Raw genomic sequence first — 19,756 nt, forward strand, 5'->3', positions numbered from 1 at the left:
TGCTTGGCATGCAGAAGGTCCCAGTTTCAACCCCTGGCATCTCCACTTAAAGGGACTAGGCAAGCAGGTGATGGGAAAGACCTACACCTGAGACCCTGGAGAGCCGCTGCTGGTCTGAGTAGACTAGGGTTGCCAACCTCCAGTTTCTAGCTGGAGATCTCCTGCTATTACAACTGATCTCCAGCCAATAGAGATCAGTTCACCTGGAGAAAATCGCTGCTTTGGCCAATGAACTCTATGGCATTAAAGCCCCTCCCCAAACCCCACCCTCCTCAGGCTCCACCCCAAAAACCTCCCGCCGGTGGCAAAGCGGGACCTGGCAACCCTAGAGTAGACAATACTCTACTCTAGGATGGATCACGGGTCTGCTTCAGTATAAAGCAGCTTCATGTGATCATGTGTATAACTGAATCAAAGCAGCCATTTTCTCCAGGGGAACTGATCTCTATCAGCTGGAGATCAGTTGTAATAGGAGATCTCCAGCTACTAACTGGAGGTTGGCAACCCTACCCAGCTCTTAGTTGGGAAATACCTGGAGATTTACGGGGTGGAGCCTGAAGAGGGCGAGGTTAGGAAAGGGGAGAGGCTTCAATGGGGTACAATGCCATAGAGTCCACCGTCCATTTTTCCCAGTTGAACTGATCTCTGTTGCCTGGAGATCAGTAGTAATAGCGGGAGATCTCCAGCTACCATCAGAAGGTTGGCAACCCTAGGGGTGAAGCTTAGGGAGAGCGAGGTTTGGGGAGGGGAAGAACCTCAGCAGGGTATAATGCCCTAGAGTCCACCCTCCAAAGCAGCCATTTTCTCCAGGGGAACTGACCTTGGTTGTCTGGAGATCAATTTTAATAGTGGGAGAGCTCCAGGTGCCACCTGGAAATTGGCAACACTAACCTGGGCCGTAGGGTTGCTAACTCCGGGTTATGAAATTCCTGGAGGGTTGAACTTGGGGTGAGGAGGGACTTCAGTGGGATATAATGCCATAGAGTCAAACCCCCCCCCCCAAAGGAGCCATGTTCTCCAGGGGAACTGGCCTCAGTAGTCTGGATATCAATTGTAATAGCGGGAGATCTCCAGGTGCCACCTGGAGGTTGGCATCTGTATTTCTGGCCTTGTCTTGTTGTGAAGACTACATTGAGAGTGAGTGTGGTGCAGCAGCTGGGAGACCAAAAACCACACTCTGTTGTGAAATTCACTGGGTGACTTTGGGCCAACCATTTTCTCTCAGCCAAACATACCTCACAATAAGCAACAAAAATTCTTTCGAGTTTTACGTATTAACATTATTATCATTTGCCTTGTGCCTAAAACATCCTAGGTGCTTGTAGGTTATCCGGGCTGTGAGACCGTGGTCTTGGTATTTTCTTTCCTGACGTTTCGCCAGCAGCTGTGGCCGGCTTCTTCAGAGGAGTCACACTGAAGGACAGGGTCTCTCCTACAAGAACCAATGAACTCTGACCGTGAAAGCCTTCGACAATATCCTAGATGCTGTACAAAACACTTTTGAAGATTTTTATTTCTTTTTAAATTTTAAAAAAAGAAACCTGCTTTGTAATTGTTATGCTACACCAGCGTGGCGGTGGTTTGGAGCAGTGGACTCTAACCAGGAGAACCGGGTTTGATTCCCCACTCCTCCACATGAGTGGCAGAGGCTAATCTGGTGAACTGGGTTGGTTTCCTCACTCCTACTCATAGGGTTTCCAGGTCCCTCTTCGCCACCAGGAGGAGGTTTTTGGGGCAGAGCCTGAGGAGGACAGGGTTTGGGGAGGGGAGGGACTTCACTGCCACAGAGTCCAATTGCCAAAGTGGCCATTTTCTCCAGGTGAACTGATCTCTAACGGCTGGAGATCATTTGTAATAGCAGGAGATCTCCAGCTAGTACCCTACCTACACGTGAAGCCAGCTGGGTGACCTTGGGCTAATCACAGCTCTCTTGGAACTTACCCAGCCCCACCTGCCCCACAAGGTGTTTGTTGTGGGGAGGGGAAGGGAAGGTGCTTGTAAGATGGTTTGATTCTGCCTTAAGTGATAGAAAAAGTCAGCATATAAAAACCAACTCTTCTTCTTCAGCTCCAGCTCTCCAATAACTTGGTCACTGTAATACTGAGAGTGCTGCATATCCAGGCTAGCCTGATCCAGTCAGATCTCAAGCTAAGCAGGGTCAGCCCTGGTTAGTATTTGGATGGGAGACCACCAAGGAAGTCCAGGGTTGCTGTGCAGAGGAAGGTACTGGCAAACCACCTCTGTTAGTCTCTTGCCATGAAAACCCCCAAAAGGGGTAGCCATAAGTCGGCTGCGACTTGATGGCACTTTACACGCACACACATGTAAAGGTATATATATAGCTTTAGCTTTACCTTTACCTATACCTATATATATATATATATATATATATATATAGGTAAAGGTAGTCCCTGGTGCAAGCACCAGGTCATTACTGACCCATGGGGTGACGTCACATCCCGACGTTTACTAGGCAGACTATGGCCGAAAACGCACAGGCACTTACTCCTGTCTCCGCCCAGTCTCCTCCCTGCTTTTTTCCATTTTCAAGCCGGACCAAATTCTCGCTAATGGACGAGACCTCAGTTGCTGCTGGCCGAGCGTTGTGTCGACCTAAAACGAACCGATCTTAGCGATTGAGGACCCAAACCGTTACCCCTGGCTCGCTTCAGATGAACAGGAGCCTATTCTTCCGGCTTCACGACGTCCCCCACACCTCCAAACCCCTCCCTGCGCAACCTCATCCCCTTTTGTTTCCAAATTTTTTGAAAAGTGGGAGCGCAGGGCTGTCATTGGTCAGTGAGTCAGTGAGTCAGCCAATCACCACCGGGAGCGTGCTTTGCTGAACGGCCAGGAAGTGCGTGGCTCCGGCGTTTTCTGTTTTGACGGGCAGATCAGCACGCTGACTCGCCACGGATCAAGAGAGGTTCTGCGCACAGATTGTCCCCCTGCCCGGTTTGAACTGATCCTGGCTGGAACGGGGAGGACACTGGGAAGAAACCGGAGTAAGTGCCTGTGCGTTTTCGGCCTATGTTTACGGGGTGGTTTGCCATTGCCTTCCTCAGCCATCTTCCCTTTATCCCCAGCAAGCTGGGTACTGATTTCACCCACCTCAAAAGGATGGAAGGCTGAGTCAACCTTGAGCCGGCTACCTGAAAACAACTTCCATCGGGATCGAACTCAGGTTGTGAGCAGAGCTTTTGACTGCAGTACTGCAGCTGACCACTCTGCGCCACGGGGCTCTATATAAAAATCCTGCCCTTGACCACAGGATTTATGAGCCAGCCTAGATATGATGGGATCCTGACCCCCAGTGTCTACCTCAACGGTTCTCCAAACATTTTTGAAAGGGCACTCTCCTCTACACATATTGTTCGTTTCGTAAGTCCTCTGCAAAGCAACTCCCTGCTGCTTTTCCCCTCGGATGTAGTTTTGAGTTAGGCTGTTTGGCCTAAAACGCATGGTCACTTACACCAGTTCCAGCCCCGTTACAGCCCAGTTCCAGTTTCACCCAGGATCAAATCTTCGCAAACGGCGATACCTCATTTACTCTTCTTTCAGCCCTGTATCGAAGCGAAATGAACCCGCCCTTTCCCATTCCTCTTCTGGGAGAAACAGAAACAGAAACAGGGGGAAACACAGATGATTGGCATCTCTCACAGCCAATCGCGAAGCAGTGTTTGAAGCGGCTGCCTGCCTGCTGCTACTTCGGAGCTTTTTCTGAGAAAAAGGAAGTCTTTTTTTAAACGAGGCTTGGATTCCCCCCCCCCTTCTTTCAGGTAGCTCCGTTTTTTGTGTTTTAGTTCTTAAAATGCTTTTAAAATTACAAACTGCGGGGGGTGGGGAGCCTCCATTAGTCAATTTGAAAGGACCAATCACCAGGAACTGGGGTGGGGGGGGAGGGCTAACTCAGCAGGAACCCACATTGTCTGTTTACATCACTGGTTCCCAACCAGGGGTCCGCGAGAACTAAATTAAGGTCCGCGAAACAAAGTTATAAACCCATAATAAATTAATATTTTCAATTAAATTCTCTATTATAAAAATATATATTCAAATATTATTCTAAGTTTAATGTTTAACTAACAGTTATGATTAACGTTTATTTTCAAATTCTCAGAATTTTTATTTTGAACCTTGGGGTCCCTGCACCGAACAAAAAAGTCCTAGTGGTCTCTGGTCAAAAAAAGGTTGGGAACCACTGGTTTACATGGATCCATTTGCACACAGTTTAGTCCCTGCTCATTCCAGGTAATGCGGGTTCATTTGATCCTGGGTGGAACGGGGCTGGAACTGGGCTGGAACTGGGCTAAGTGACCATGCGTTTTAGCCTTTGTATACCCTGTCTTTCTCCAGACCTTATCAAGACTCAAGGCAGGTGACACATATCAACATATCTCTAGTACACGTTCTCCTGGTACACGTTTTTATGACGATCGAAGATCAAGATCGGCCTAGTTACCCTGCATCTGAGTTAATATCCTATTTATTAGGCGACAGTGATCCTAAGGTTACATTGGCAGTGGCAAAAGTTATCTCAGTCCTTAAATCCCTTCAACATTAGCTTTAGAATTATGCTGCTCAAGATTTATGAATCAAGAAGCTTCCAAGGGTGACAGGACAGTGAAATTCACAATGCATCTCATGCAGGTTAACAGTAAACAAGTTTTTAGAATTTGAAATATAGAACAGTATTGTGGAACTGGCTATATCTGGGGTGGGGTAAGTCAGCTGAGTGGATGCGAAACGGCATAGTATAGCCTAATCTCGTCAGATCTCGGAAGCTAACCTGGGCCGGTATCTGGAAGGGAGACCTCCAAGGAAGACTCTGCAGAGGAAGGCAGTGGCAAACCAGCTCTGCTTCTCACTCGTCTTGAAAACCCCACCAGGGTTGCTATGAGTCCACTGCAACTTGATGGTCCTTCACATCAGCTGAGACTTTATGGAAAAAAACCCAACATTTTGTTTAAAAGAAAAATGGAGCATTCAGGGAAGGGCAGTTTAACGCTGGCCTCTCCCTAGGGTTGCCAGCTCGGGGTTGGGAAATACCTGGAGATTTTGGGGGCGGAGAGCGGGGTTTGGAGAGGGGAGGGACTTCAATGCCATACAGTCCAATTGCCGAAGTGGCCATTTCCCCCAGGTGAACTGATCTCTATCGGCTGGAGATCAGTTGTAATAGCAGGAGATCTCCAGCCACCACCTGGGGGTTATTAGGAAATCAGTACAGGAGCGAAATCAAATTTAAAGTGCAAAAATATCTTTATATGCTACTGTGTCTAACCTTATACATCAATATTCTAAGTCACCTATAAAATGTATACAACACACAAGTACAACAGTAAAACAGACATACAATCAACCACCTCAAAGGTGAAGGAAGAAAGGGAACAGTTCATATATGACGTGTCTCAGAGTACAAACATAATTCTTCTGCGCTCTTCTCAATGCAGGTAGGTAGGAGAATATCAATATTCAATGAGGAAAAAAATTCATGGAGGATACGGCCGTTTCAAATTCTTTGAATATGAATTCTTCATCAGTCCTTCCTATTATCATTTAAAAATTTTTTAAATACATTTACCATTTTCCACACATAATCTCCTATAAAGTTAATTTATATAATAATAAAATACATACTTACAATAAAGTTCCTCTTATATTGCACATCTTAATAATATTTCAAAGTGCTGGATACATATTGCTTCCCACAAGGGGTAAGATTCAAAAGTGTAGCCATGTATGCAATGGAAAGCAATCTTTGCTAAATAACTAGCCGCTGTGAGTGACTCAAAAGTTAACTGTATGCATCTGTGCCGGCCCGGCTGCAAGATCGGCTATTCTTAAAGGGATACCGCATATTTTACAGGAAGCAGGAAAGGTCGTTTTCCAAATTCAATCCGTATGGTGTTACAGTATTCAGCATATGGATAAAATATGATTCTTTTTGTCTCAACAACCTTTCATTATAGTCCCTGGTAAACCTTTTGACATTTAGCCGCCAAAGCACAAAGAAATATAGGTCATTTTCATTATGCCGAAGTTGAAGGAAGTGCTCGACCACGGGGGCCGAAATCAAACGTGATCTGATTCTTGATCTGTGTTCTAATATGCGAGTTTTAATCGCTCTAATACTGGATCCAATATAAATTTTACCACACTGGCATAATAAGCAATAAACACAGAACTTAGTATTGCAGTTAGTAAAGGACCGCAATTGGAAGGTGAAGTTACAGTCGGTCCTTTTGAATTCTTTATCTTCTAAGGAGAAATTACACGCTAGACACCTATGACATTTAAAATGTCCTATGGTGGACTGTGAACCTATGTCCCTGTCGATGTCAGAATGTACAAGTCTATCTTTGATGGAAGCCGTTTTTCTATATCCAATTCTAGGGGAAAGGTTACACCCTGGGATGTCCGCTAGTAGATGCCAATGCTTTTTTATAACGTGAGTAATTTGAGTAGATAAATGTGTGTATTATAACGCAAAAGTTAAGGATTGATCTACAGGTTTTTTAGATTTGGTGTTATATATTAGTTCTTGTCTATCTAGATTATTAGCTCTATTTCTAGCTTTACTTATAATGTTGGGAGGGTAATGTCAGAGGTTGCCTTTTGATTCTTCACTGAATGTCTTCTGATTTCTTGCTTAGCCATGCTTGGGCTGGCCCATACAAGCGGTCAGGCTCTTGACATGAGTTAGGCCAGTGTTTGCATTTTTGCTTTGATGTTCATTTGCTCTGTTGTTCCCATTCCCTGTTCCCTTCCCCCCTCCCTTTGCCCTGGCCTTGAGCGGCTAACGAGCAGTACCATGTTTAGGCCCCTTCTCCCTCCTTCCTGCCAAGCACCGTTATTTATTCATTTCCCAGGCCGTTTGAAACTTCACCTGTGATGTAATCATGCTTTAGGTTATGCCTTGTAGTCTGGCTTGTCATTAGCAGCTTTGAACCTGCAAGTTGCCTTAGCTGTTCCTGTTGCTTCTTCAATAAAGTTTACCTGCTTCTGACTTGACTGTCTGAGCGAGTGGCCTTTTGGGAATTGCCCAGGTTGGCTGGAGAACCTGACATTAAGCTGCTAAACTTTATTACGGCCCTTCCTCCCAGTCAGGGAAAAACAGTATTATGGGTGGTAACCCTACCAATGCAGTTCCTGTGGGTGCCATGGCACCCACCAACACCTTTCCTGGACCCCACAAGTGTTTTTAGAAAGTGGGAGGGGCCAGGTTGGGCACTTGCCCAGCAGGGATTTTGATTGGCCAATGGAGATCCAGTTGGCTGGGCTGGTAAACATAATGTTGTTTCTGTGCTGGTTTCATTCTCACTCCTCTTTCCTAGGGTATTTTTAAAACGACCCCCCCTTTTGCCCTGCTGCACTTGGTCTTCCTGTGTGTGTGTACCTGTGTCTCCTGTGGCAGCCATTTTGTGCTTGGCTCTGCCTCCTGTGGCAGCCATTTTGTGATTGTGCCCAGAATTCCAGCATTGCAGGCCAGAATTCCAAAGGGGTCCACAGGCTCAAAAAAGTTGGGGGGCGGGCGGGCCCTGAGCTAGTGAGCACGTTCTGCTCGGCCGCAAGTGGCACGGTGGCTAGAAAATGAAGCTGAGGTGCTACGAATGCCACGACGACAACTGTGTGGCTTTTCCACCAACCACAGCAAACACTCCCTCACAACTATGCAGGGAGAGCACCACTCACCAGGCTGCAATCTAACTGGTCACCAGTTCATTTCCCCACTTTGCAGGGTATGACGCACCCCCCTTCCAACCACTTCAATAGCCCACTCACTCAGCCCGGCCGTATATGCTGAGGGGAAAAACGTCGGCCTGAGTATATTTGTGAGGAGATTATTTCTTTTTCCTCCAGTCCCACACCCGTATTCACCTCAGTGAGAAATAGGAGACGAGGCTTTTCAACTTAAACAGACAAAACAGGGAAGTTTATTGAAGAGAACGCACAGAGATTGGTTTTCAAGTAAAGGCAGAAATTGGAGGGGAAACTCAAGTCAGATTTATATACACAAGATTACTTCAGAGAAATAGCTTAGATGTTTTCTTCACTCAAGTTCCTTCAGTTCTCAGTTTCAAGCTTACTCAGATTCCGTTTCTAGCTTAGCTTAATTCTGCCCCTCAGAACTATTATCCAGACGCAGACTCTCAAAACTTTGTCCCCAGCCCAGCTCTCTCTCTGACCACCCCACCTTAGTGGCTGTGATCCTCCACACCTCCCTGCCACTGGAATAGCTCTACCTCAGAGACCCGTTCCCCTTTGTGACCTGAGAATGGGCCCTCAGTCTCTAACCCAGTTCTCACTCCGGTCACTCCCACAGGTTGTGTGTGTCAATGGCTCTGGCTTTCACAGAACCCCCCTCAGGTTCACAGAGTACAATCTCGCTTCTTCTTCGTGCCTTCACCCAGCTCTGGATGCTTTCTGTCCCTCAGAGCTCAGAGTGTCAGCTCTCTGGCTCTGGCCACTCTTGGTCTGTCAGCTCTTGCTGCAGATTCACCCCTTCTCCATCACACAGGGCTCCCCCACTACGGCCGCAAGGTTGATCTTCATGTTGATTGTTTGTATCCGGCAGTATAAAGTGAAGTGTGCGGAATATGGGAAAACCTCTTGGCTAAGAGGTGTTGTGAATTTCGCTGTCCAACATATTTTAGAAGATATTGTTGAAGGCTTTCACGGTCAGAGTTCATTGGTTCTTGTAGGTTATCCGGGCTGTGTAACCTTGGTCTTGGAATTTTCTTTCCTGACGTTTCGCCAGCAACTGTGGCAGGCATCTTCAGAGGAGTAACACTGAAGGACAGTGTCTCTCAGTGTCAAGGGACCACAAAACGCAGCATACAAACAAGGATAAAAGAACATGAAAGATACTGCAGACTTGGCCAACCTGAGAAATCAGCAGTGGCTGAACATGTTCTGACACAAACAGGACACAGGGTCTTATTCCAAGACACTGAAAGACTGGACAATTCTACCAACTATTTTGTCAGATTGCACAGAGAAGCCATTGAAATTCATAAACATCAGCACAACTTTAACAGAAAAGAGGAGAGTTTAAGAATGAATAAGGCTTGGCTTCCTGCCCTGAAAAACCTCCAGACAAAGACAACATTCAACAATAGCCATACAGATTAGCTTTGGATTACACACATTAACAGATCACTTCAGGATACAATGGTTCCATATTAACATACCATACCCTCATTAGCACATTATCTTGATACTTACAGGACAATACTTTTGCAGGACAATACTCAGCTCAAACCCAACCCCTTTCTGACTATATATTACTCTTCCTACACCCTTGACACTGAGAGACACTGTCCTTCAGTGTTACTACTCTGAAGATGCCTGCCACAGTTGCTGGCGAAACGTCAGGAAAGAAAATTCCAAGACCACGGTTACACAGCCCGGATAACCTACAAGAACCAATATTTTAGAAGACTTCTTCTTCTTCTTCTTCTTCTTCTTCTGCTCCTCCTCCTCCTCCTCCTCCCCAAAACTTGCCCTCCACAGGCTCCATTCTCCAAATCTGCAGGAATTTCCTAATCCAGAGTTGGCAACCTACCACAGTTCCCACGTTCACAATGTGTGCTCTACCAGAATATCAGCCATCTGCTCTGTGTGTGTGTGTGTGTTACACAACCCCCCACCACATGCAAAGATCTCTGGACCAGAGGCAAACATTCATACCGAAGACACGTAGGAAAAATGTCACCTGTTATCATATTTGTGACATTCCAAAGCCAGAGTTTCTGAGCATCTCATGATGCGCGGCAGTAGCCGTGACACGGTGTCTAAAAATAGAAATAAGTGAAGGAGTCAGACCTGATTGTTTGTGACACAGCAGCTTGTGACTTCATACCATCTCAGAATACTTTGCAAGGTGTCTGGAGTGCTGAAGGAACTTTTCATCCTCCTCCAGCGATTCTTGTGTCTTACTCAGGTAATGATCTAGGATGAGCTAAGCCGCGGCGAATCATTGCCACCCCATAATTGTTAGCTGTTTTGTAACGGAAAGTTGAGTTTCTGGTTAGTAACTTATGACCCTGGGCTTAAATTACAATTTTCTGCTTGAGGTTCAGGGTGACTGTTGAATGGCATAGGTAACTGACTTATTAGTAGTTTAAAAATGTGTCGAAGGGATTGGCCACACAACACCTGAAAACATGCATTGGACATGTCTGAAAAATCAGATGTTGGACTTTTAAAAATGGATTCTGTGCTCCTCTAAAAAAGGTGGTTTTTAAAAAAACTTGTATACTAGTGCAGTTTAGCAGGGAGAGTGCTGGACTAGGATCTGGAAGTCCCAGGTTCAAATCCCCACTCTGCCATGGGTGATATTGAAGAAGAAGAAGAAGAAGAGTTGGTTTCGATGTGCCAACTTTCTCTCCCTTTTAAGGTTTCTAAAAGCAATTTACAATCGCTTTCCTTTCCTCTCCCCACAACAGACACCTTGTGAGGTAGGTGGGGCTGAGAGAGTTCAGAGAGAACTGTGACTTGCCCAAGGTCACCCAGCTGGCTTCATGCACAGGAGTGGGGGATCAAACCCAGTTCTCCAGATTAGAGTCCTCCACTCCTAACCAGTGCACCACACTGGCCAGCCACACACTCTCATTCTAACCTACCTGACAGGGTTGTTGTGAAGATAAAATGGAGGAGAGGAGAATGATGTACGCCACTTTGGGTCACCCTTGGGGAACCAGTTGAGATATAAATGAAGTAAAATAAAACATAAAAATACATTTTTGAAAAGCACGTTTTTGAGCCATAACTAAATTGCCATTGTTAAGACCTGTTTCTCTATCGTGCCTCTTTAAAACAATTCCGTCTTCTGCTTTATGTAGAAACTATTTGAAAACCCCATTACATGAATCAATGTCATAACAAATTGGAGTGCTAGGATCAGAATTACGATGGCTCTGGTGGAGAATGTGATAGCAGAACACACAAAGAATTTGAATCTGCCAAAACCGGCTCTTGCCCAGGAAAGCATTAATGCTGGAATAAAGCCCGGTTAGTCTTCAAGGTGCCGCAAGATTCCTGTTTGTTTGTTCTGTAACCAACTAGCATGGCTACCTTCATTCTCTCTTAACTTCACAGCATCATTTGGACACGATGGTCATAGGCCTTGATTTTGTCTGTGCTACTGATACAGTTAAAGAGAACCAGGTGAAGATGATATTTATATAGGACATGAAGGGATGAGGAGGAATGCCAGTCAGGCAAGCGGAGGTGTGTTTCCTCCAGAAAAGGTCATTATGCAATTAACTTTTTCCCTTATGATAAGTGTCTGCCTTCAGGTATCTGATGAACAGTAAACACTAATGTAACCCCATAACAATTAAGAACATAAGAAAGGCCATGCTGGATCAGTCCAGCAGTCTGTTCACACAGCGGCCAACCAGGGGGCCTCTAGGAAGCCCACAAACAAGACGACTGCAGCAGCACCACCCTCCCTGTGTTCCACAGCACCTAATAGAATAGGCCTGCTCCTCTGATCCTGGAGAGAATAAGGATGCATCATGACTAGTTGTTGGAAGGCATGGACTGTGCAATGTCGCTTAATGCTAGCACGGGCCTTGGAGCTACAGGGGAGGGCAGTAGAGAGTTAATATAGGGGTAGATAGGACCTTGTTTCCTTTTAACCACTTCCACTACTGTCCCTTTGCTACCCAGAATGCTACTCTTAGGGGTTTCACTTCCTTCCGGTCCCTTCCTTCTCTCTCTCTTTCCCTTTTGTCCACCATGAGGCCTGGACATGTGCTCTACAATCTCTCTCCATCTTAGCTTAGTTAGTTAGTTAGAAGCCTTTACTCTGGATAGGAAAGACAGTGTCCACCTTTGCCATGTGCTCTGCTGACCGGCTCCATCATCTAATTCCCATAGCTGGGGAGCTCCATGGAAAAAAATACATCAAGAATGAGGGTTTCACAAGCACATCTTTCTTCAAAGTACTAAGACATGTCAGAAGAAACCGCGGGAACCGCATTATCAAAAGCATGACAACAATATGTTAAGATACCGTTACACGCACTCCCTTCTTCCCCAAGTCGGAAATTAACAGCGGCAGCACTAGAAGGTTTCGTTTCGTTTCGGTGGCAGAGTGCCAGAGATTTATAATATCTGTCTGATTCATAAACGTATGAGCACAATGTAAAGTAAGCAAACAGGCTCTTGAAAACAGACAGCAGAGTCGCTGATCCTGCCACAGGTTCCCGTAGAGTCACCACTTCAGCCAATTCTAAGGTTTGCCTCACTTGCTATTTTATTTATTTATTTTTAAATTTGTATCCCGCTCTACCCCAGCCAAAGCCGGGCTCAGAGCGGCTCGCATCAAACCGTCATCATAAGGTAATCCATCTAATCAATATACAAAAACACAATTTCACAATTAAAACCCCAGTTCTAAAATGAAACTCTAAAATTTGACTCTTAAATTTGACTGGCGCCCAGTTTGATGACACACAGGTCAGCGGCCAGCCCGGAGGAGAAACAGTCAGGATCCCCAAATCCAGCCAAAACCAAATAAAGTAGAGGAAGGGGAAGGGAGGCCAGCTATGATGGAAAGTGTTGCTGCCCTGAACCATAGGTAGGGTTGCCAACCTCCAGGTAGTGGCTGGAGATCTCCTGCTATTACAACTGATCTCCAGCCGATAGAGATCAGTTCCCCTGGAGAAAATGGCCACTTTGGCAATTGGACTCTATGCCACTGAAGTCCCTCCTCAAACCCCACCCCCTCAGTCTCCGCCCCCAAAACCTCCAGTTATTTCCCAACCAGGAGCTGGCAACTCTAATCGCAGGCCTGGCAGAACATCTCAGTTTTACAGGCCCTGCGGAACTGAACCAGATCCCGCAGGGCCCGGTTCTCACTAGATAGACAGTTGCACCGGGCCCTGTCTCCAGCTACAACTCTTTACGCCTGTGGCTCTTTCTATTCCAACCACAAAACTGCCTGTCTTTCCTTTCCTTTCTACTAACTGTCTGGTATCATCTTCTCAAACTCTGACAGGTCTAGATTCCCATAATGTGATGTGCTTGTGCTAGCAATAAAGATATAACCTAAAGGGGGCGGGGAGGCACAGACAGGAACTGTCAAGAGCTTGGAGCAACTTCTTCCCCCCCCCCGCTTCGGGCAGCACCCCTCGGTGGAAGAGGGGGTGCGGAGAAGGCGGCTGCAGGCGTGCCGTCCTAGCAGCTGTCCTTACCGAGAAATCGGCGGGGACAGCATGTACGTGCTGCAGCTGAGCAGCGGACGCCATACTTTCCCTTTCGGATAGCCGGGACGTGCAGCGGGAATTCTCCGATTGCAATACAAGTGCAAGTACTTCTATTATTCTTTTTTTTATGGATATTCACAACTGAGGTGTCTAACAGGATTGGCTTTGAATAAATTTCAATAATTTTGGCTACAACTTTATTAACGCCTTCTGAATTGAACTTGGCTTTTTGCCAGTTGGATTGTGCAATTTAAATTCCAAGTGCCATCTACAGGAATTTAACAGTATAAGGAGGAGGAAACAGAAGTGGAAGAGAATGAAGGTTTAACAAATGCAACAATCCTGAAACTAATTAGTCTCTAAGGTCTGGACACTACAAGTGGAGATTCCATTTTTTATTGGGAATATTGACATTGATGTTGATTAACTAGCTCAGTAGAGCCCATCCACCCCCCTCTTTTTTCCTGTGGATTACAAACACAACAGCTCAGACTAATGGGTGACAAAAAAGACAAGCATCCTCAAGCCGTTATTAAACAGCATAACTTGCAGCAGGTTTCACAAACAAGGAGACCCTCGGTGTCTAACATATCTGTGACGTCACAAGCTCCATCTCCTCCAACAGCACCTTCTGGCTTAGCTAAGATGGCACCTAAACCAAAACCTCCTGAAGATACTCTTAACTCACTGCATGAGATGATGACAAATCCTTACAAGAAAGTGCTGCCATTAAGGAAGCAGTCAACCAAAATGCAGTTGCTATTTCTGCCTTAAAGGATTCAATTACTTCTTTAACCTTAAGACAAGATAAAGTGGAAGCCAAAATGCAGAAGTGTACTCAAGAGACTAAAGAAACTAAGAAAAAGGTGGTCAACCTGGAACTTTCAGTGGAGAATATGCAGGAGAGAGAAGAAAAGAGAGAGGACCACATTGCTATGTTAGAACTTAAAGTTAAAGAAACTTTTATTTGTATACGTGGTTTGAAAGAATCAGCAGAAGGTGTGGATTTACAAGGCTTTTTTAAGGCACATTTGGCAGAATTTCTTCAAGAAGCTCAAGATATTACTGATGGAATGATTGTGACAGCTTATAGAGTTAACTCGGCCTATGCCAGAAATAATAAGGTGCCAAGAGACTGTTTGATCCAGCTTTTTTCCAGAAGTCACTGAGATCTTATTTTGAATCAACACTACAAGAGTCCACTAACAATAGATGGTGTTCCTTTAAGAATCATGAAGGAGATTCCTACCAGACTTTTAAGGAAAAGAAAAGACTTTGCTGAGATTGTGGAAAGGCTGAAGCTTAATGGTATTCAACACAGATGGGAGTATCCTCAAGGTATATCTTTCTTTTTTAAAACAAGAAGATACAAAATTACTGACACTCTCAAGCTGAACAATTCTTGAGAAGATATGACAAAGATCTCCCAAAATCTTCGCGGCCTGTTCCAAAGGACACACCAGAAGAGGATAAGTCTGATTTGGCAACTGGAGGTGGACAACCTGCAGAAACACCAGAAGAGAAGTCTATCTCAGAAGATGATGCCTGAGCTGTTTTTCTGTTCGGGGGGAGGGTGGATGGGATTAAATAATGTAATTAAAAATGGGGGAAAATAGGGATCGGAAGGATTATAAATTGAAATGTTAAAAATATTGTCATGGAATATTAATGGTTTGAATTCTCCCAATAAGAGGAGAAAGGTGTTTCATCATTTACAAAAATCTAAAGCTAATATTTTTTGTCTACAGGAAACACATATGTTGCCCAAGGATGCAATGAGATTAGAGAATCTGAAATTAGGGAAATTATTTACATCTTGCAATAAAAAAAAAAGTTAATGGATTGGCTATGTATGTGCTTTTGATAATGGAACCAAAGTTAATTTATAAGGATATTGAAGGTAGAATTCTATTAATAGAAATTAAATCTGGATATCAGAAAATATTATTGGTTGGCATTTATGCTCCTAGTATGAAGCAAAAGAACTTTTTTCTTAATGAATTAGCTCCAATACTGGCTGAGTATGGTAGCGAGAAAATGATCTGGATGGGGAATTTTAATGGGGTAATAGAACCGAAATTAGATAGATCTGGGAAGAAAAAGAAAGTGAAGTGTGAGGGTAGGTTGCCTGGTATTTTTTCTAATATGACGAATCATTGGGAAATGTTTGATATCTGGAGATTTATAAATGGAAGTAAGAGGGGTTATACATATTTTTCACACAGACACCTTACCCACTCAAGAATAGATATGATATGGCTTTCTAAAACTTTAATGAATATTGCAGATAGTCCAGAGATTTTGCCTAGGGTATTATCTGATCATAATGCCATTATGATAAATATTAGGATAGAAGATAAGAATCATAGAGTATGGTCAGTAAATGATTACTTATTAAAAAAATTGTAGAACAATTAAAAATAAATATCTAAAATTATTTTAATGAAAATGTTGACAAGGGGGTTTCAGAGGGGATGGTATTGGATAGTAATTAGAGGTTTTTTGATTCAACAAAATACGAGGTAGTTTAAGATGAAGAAAAACAAAAGAAAATATTAGAAAAAATTAAGGTAGAAGAAATACAAATGAAAAGATCTCAAGATAAATTAGATAAGCAGGAGAGGGCTAACAACTTGAAACAATTACAACAACAATATGAGTTATTAATAACAGCAGAAATAGAAAATAAAATTATGTTTAATAGGCAAAGATTTTTTGAACATGCTAATAAACATGGCAAGTTGCTAGCCTGGCAAATAAAACAAAGGGAGAAAAAGACACCAATAGTTAAAATAAGGAAAGAAGGTAAAATAACAACAGACAAACAGAAAATAATGGAGACATTTGTAGACTATTACAAAAATTTATATCGGGAGCAACCAACCTCAGATAAAGAAATAGATGCATATCTGAAACAATTCAACTGGAAATGTATATCACAAGTACAGAAGGTTTTTTTAGATTCTATTATAACTCCCAAGGAATTAAAAATAGCAATTGGTAAAAGTAAACTAAATGAATCACCGGGGCCGGATGGATTTAGGCATTTTATTATAATATATTTGAAGAACAGATATCTCCACACCTATTGAAAGTAATGAATTTATGTTTACAAGGTGGTTCTATTCCACAAACCTGGAAACAAGCAAACATAGTATTAATACCAAAACTGGATACAGATTTACTGGAAGTTAAGAACTTTAGGCCTATTTCATTATTAAACAATGATTGTTGATATTTTAGCCATAAGGTTGAAAAAGGTATTAAATGAGTATATTCATGAAGATCAAACTGGTATTCTTCCCGGAAGAATGATTAGCCAAAATGTTAGAACGGTGATAGATTTAGTAGAGTATTCAGAGTTTACTCCAACTCCAATGGCTATGATTTTTTTAGACCAGAGAAAGCTTTCGATAATATAAATTGGAAATTTATGGAAAAAGTATTATTGAATAAGTTTAGACTAGATGATAATATTGTAGGTATAAAAATTGGGAGGAATCATTATAAGGTAAAAGTGTACGCGGATGATTTAGTATGTGTATTGACTAAGCCTGTCAAATGGGAAAATGGTATAATATTGTAGAGGTCTATGGAAAGCTTGCTGGATTTAAAATAAATAGAAGTAAAACCAAGATTTTGGTAAAGAATATGACTCTATCCCAACAAGCAGATTTAATTAGAAAAACAGGTTTTATTATTGAGTCTAAAGTTAGATATTTAGGAATTTGGTTAACTTCAAATAATCTTAATTTGTTCCAGAATAATTATTCAAAAATTCGGCACCAAATTGTTAAAGATTTTAAACACTGGGAGAAAATACCGTTATCTTTATGGGGATGGATCTCAGTCATTAAAATGGTGGTATTACCTAAGATGATTTTTTTAATTTCAGAATTTGCCGATTATAAAAGGAGTAAAGATTTTTAAAGTTTGGAAGAAGGATATTTTGAATTTTTTATGGGGAAAAGAAAGACATAGGATAGCTTATAATAATTTAATTGAATTAAAAGAAACTGGAGGGATGGGTCTTCCAGATTTAAAAACATATTATGAAGCAGCCTGTTTTGGTTGGCTAAGGAATTGGATATTATTGGAGAATCCTAGACTATTAGAATTGGAAGGATTTAATATAAGATTTGGCTGGCATGCATACTTGTGGTATGATAAAGAAAAAATAAAGATTTTAACTTTCATGTTATTAGGAATAGTTTATTACAAATTTGGAAAAGATATAAAAGATGTTGGGAAGTTAAAACACCAGGATGGATTATCCTATAGAAGCATATATGAAAAGGGGTATGCAGCTTAATTTAGATATAGGTAATTATAGGGATATTATTGAGGATTACGGGGATACTTGGATTCTTAAACCAAGAGAAGAATTTAAGATTGGAGATTGGTTTATGTATTATAAGTTAAAGGATATATTTAATAAAGATAAATTATTAGGGTTTAATAGAAATAAATCTAAACTGGAAGTAATATTAAATTTGGGTAATAAAGGTCAAATAACAAGGATGTATAAATTTATAATAGAAACTAACTTAGAGCAAGAGAGGATTAAACCAGTTATGATAAAATGGATGAGAGACATGGGATATAATATTAATCTTGAGGTTTGGGAAAGGTTATGGAAAACAGAATTTAAATTTACAATTACCAATGAAATAAGAGAGAATATGTACAAGATGTTTTATAGATGGTATATTACACCAGAGATGGTAAGTAAATTTAAGATGGGAAAGTCTGATTTATGTTGGAAATGCAGAATGGAAAAAGGAATGTATGCTTGGTGGGTTTGTAATAAAATTAAAAAATTCTGGAGACAAGTAGTGAGGGAGACAAACAATTGATCAATAGTAAAGTAATTATGGATCCAGCTTTTTGTTTATTAGGAATTCCTAGAGAAAATATGAATAAGAATGATAGAGTCATATGCCAATATAGTTTTGCTGCAGCTAGGATGGTTATTGCTAAATCTTGGAAGCTTGTAAATAGACCTCTAAATAAGGACTGGAGGGAAAAACTATGGTTCTATATGTGGATTGCTAAATTAACAGATTCCCTGCAGGGGAAGGATATGGAAGATTTTAAAAATATGTGGTCCAAAGCATTTGCATATTGGGATAAACTGGCAAAAATGAATTTTATGTGTATAGTGAGCAAGTTGTAGATTCAGTTTTGTAATTTCAGTTAAGCTAAATGATTTATTAACAAACTGTTTAGACACTTCTCCGGAAGTTCAACACGGTGGTGGGAGGGTTTAAGGGTACACTGGTGGAGGGAGGTGGGAACATAATGGATAAGATAACTGTAATAAGAATGTATTAACTGTATGTTTGGTTAGTTTTTATGAATTTCTTCATAGATATATTATTCTGATTATGTAGCTATCTATATTGATATATTTTTTTGTTTGTATTTTGTTTTGTTTGAAAATTTATTAAAAACCTTTAATAATAATAAAACAAGAGCTTGAAGCAACTTCTCTGTAAGGACAGACTGAAGAGTTGGGGGTTGCAAAAGGTGACTCAAGGGAGGCCACTACACATGTTTATAAAATTATATGCGGCATGAAGAATATGGACAGAGGCAACATTTTCTTCCTCTCCCAGAATACTAGAACTTGAAGAAGAAGAAGAGGAAGAAGAAAGAGTTGGTTTTTATATGCCGACTTTCTCTACCATTTAAGGAAGAATCAATCTGGCTTACCATCACCTTCCCTTCCCCTCCCCACAACAGAAACCCTGAGAGGTAGCTGGGGCTGAGTGTGACTAGCCCAAGGTCACCCAGCTGGCTTTCTGTGGAGGAGCGGGGAAAACAAATCCAGTTCACCAGATTAGCCTCCGCCGCTCATGTGGAAGAGTGGAGAGTCCAACCCTGTTCTCCAGATCAGAGTCCACTGCTCCAAACCACCGCTCTTAACCACTACACCACGCTGGCTCTCCTTGGTGGCACCCAAGGGTGATGGGTGATGGATAAATGACAGGCAGAAGAAAGTTCTTCTCCACACCATGCATAATTAACTTGTGGGACTCACTGCCAAGGGAGGGAGTCATGGCCATTCGAGGGCTTTAAACAGGAATTAAACCATGTTCACAGAATTAAAGTCCATCAATGGCCACTAGACATGATGGCTGAAACTCCATGTCTGGAGGCAGTCTGCCTCTGAATATCACTTGCCAGGTTGGGGGAGAGCAACAGGAGAGGCCTTGACCTCTGTGTCTCTGCTGCGGACCTCCTGGGACATCTGGCTGTCCACTGTAGGAAATAGGCTGCTCGAGTAAGTGGACCAAGTTTCTGGCCTATACAAGTTGCCCTTTTACACTAATCAACACAGCACCAACTCATAATACAATCCTACTTTTCTGTAGTACAGAAAACCGCTTGCAAGGTGTGAGGGTTCCCAACCTTCCTGTGCAAACTCCATAAAATCACTTGCTCAGACTGTCATGCAGAAACAAGGAACTTTATTGGAAGCTTCAGGTAGTACAGGCCTTACACTGGTAAAGTTGCAAGTGAATACAGTTTCACAA

This window comes from Euleptes europaea, chromosome 5, assembly GCF_029931775.1.
Source record: "Euleptes europaea isolate rEulEur1 chromosome 5, rEulEur1.hap1, whole genome shotgun sequence".
Classification (NCBI taxonomy): Eukaryota; Metazoa; Chordata; class Lepidosauria; order Squamata; family Sphaerodactylidae; genus Euleptes; species Euleptes europaea.